Below are 1,998 nucleotides of genomic sequence, written 5' to 3' on the forward strand. Positions count from 1 at the left end.
TAAAGAGTGTCGATTGTGTGGCCTAGTGTTTGTTTTGAGGCTTTCGGAATTGGAGATTAATGTTTACTCGACCTGCTGCTGTTGCTCCATGGTTGCAACTGGGCTGCCGGTGCTTGCTGAACCGAGGTTCTATGCCCCTGTCAGCAGTGAACATATACTCGGCGCACAAAATCTGCTATCCAATGGCTTTTTATTTATCTTGCCCAATTCTTCGCCCTCTGACCCTCATTCCTACACAGATTGAGCAAATGAGCCCGCCCAGTCACCCGTGTGTTACTTCCACTTGGGTTGCAGTAGCACCAAGCTGCGGCCTGCCTTCCCGCCTGCTTCCCACGTCTGAAGCCTGGGAAGCGCCGAGGCTCGGCCGTCAGTATTCCCATGTATACCGACCTTTTGGTCCGAGAGCCCCATACGTGCGGCCAGCTCCAACTTCCTCCTGATGGTGATGTATCTGTTCGAAAGGAACTTCTTCTCGAGCTCCAGCCGCTGGTGATCTGTGTAGACAACGCAGTATTTTTCTCTGGTCCTCGTTTTGCCTGATGCAGGGGGCTCTGCAGTTTTCCGCATCCACATGAAGGGGTGCGGCCTAGGGGTGCTGGCCGAGGTGGGCACCGCATTCCCTGTGTCCACCAAGGGCAGGAGATTGGTGCCAGCAGGGCATATGGGGCTGTACTCGTGCGAGCCGTAGGGGATGTGCCCGGTCATCGACGCAGACACCAGGTTAGGCATTCCTGTCTCGTAGGCGCTCCAGTCCTCTCTTGGGAGTCCGTAGTTTGGGCCCCAATCCCCGAAGAGTGGCTGTGCTCCTCCACCTGCGTCGCAGGGTGGTGGTATCCTGCATATTCGGGGTGGGGTTGGGTGGGCTCAAAGTTCTGGGTGGGCAGACTGATGTTGGTAAAGCTGACAGCCTGGGAACATGTCGCTCTCCTTGTCCCCAAAGTAGCTCACGTACATGATGCGTGTGTAAGGGACTTCCTCGGAAGTCCTGCTGCTCCTAGGACATCCTGGGTGGTGGCTGGTGCGTGCCCTCTGGTCACTTTATCTGCTGCTTCTGCCCGTGGCAGAGAAATAGTGCCCTCCCTGGGCTGCCTAGAACTTGCAGGAGCCTCTGTTTGCGATTCCTAATGGGGTCACACCTCGCGCCTGCCTCATTAATATTCATGAGGCATGATATTTGCGACCCCATTAGGAATCACAAACAGTGTCTGAGACCCTGTTATACATCCAAATTTGCGAGTCACAAATTGCGAGTCACAAATTGCAAGTCGCAAATTGCGAGTCGCAAATGCGATGCAATTTGCGGGTCGCAAATTGATGGGTCATATATCTGGCCCCTTATCATTGAAATTTTCAATAACAATACCATGGACACAATAGCCTTTTCTTCTTTTAATATGTTTTGTTATTTAATGCTGCTGTGTTGTAAAGTTCTATTATTTATTTTTAGAAACATTGTTATGCCATGAGCTTTTGGGGTGTAAGTTATGCTTTGTATGATGGGTCACTGGTCAGTGAAATGAAACCTCTCAGTCCTGCTGATGCCTTATCTTGTGAACAGTAATCTCCCCCGCCACACTACCCTACACAGTCTCAAGTGGTTATCTTTCCTCCACGGGGTGCCCCTGAATATCAAAGACAGAATATTGTGATATGGAAATATCAATGACAAAATATCAAAACTGAAATACCAAAGGGTAAGTAAGTACAGATTTCCTCTACCTAACTCATCATATATGCACCTTGATGATATATATATATATATATATATATATATCTTTAAAGTACGTACATGTGGAGTTAGCAATAGTAAAACTATACTTCCTCAATATTTTGCACATGGTATTCTTATATGAAGATATTTCTGTGTTCAAAATTCAGTAGTACAATCTTCCTCCACATAGTTTTCTTGTCCAACATACTACTTGTAAAGTGATCTGTTGCTCCCTAGTTCGGTTTCTGCTGTATAAATACTCATACATTGAAACATACATACTCGAG

General features: G+C 47.7%; 1 pseudogene; it reads right to left on the reverse strand.

Moving 5' to 3' along the window:
* Positions 1–273: 273 nt before the first annotated feature.
* On the reverse strand, positions 274–954 carry LOC146785809 (homeobox protein CDX-1 pseudogene; annotated as a pseudogene).
* Between the last annotated feature and the right edge of the window lie 1,044 nt (positions 955–1,998).

This window comes from Triturus cristatus, chromosome 11 (assembly GCF_964204655.1).
Source record: "Triturus cristatus chromosome 11, aTriCri1.1, whole genome shotgun sequence".
NCBI classification, from domain to species: domain Eukaryota; kingdom Metazoa; phylum Chordata; class Amphibia; order Caudata; family Salamandridae; genus Triturus; species Triturus cristatus.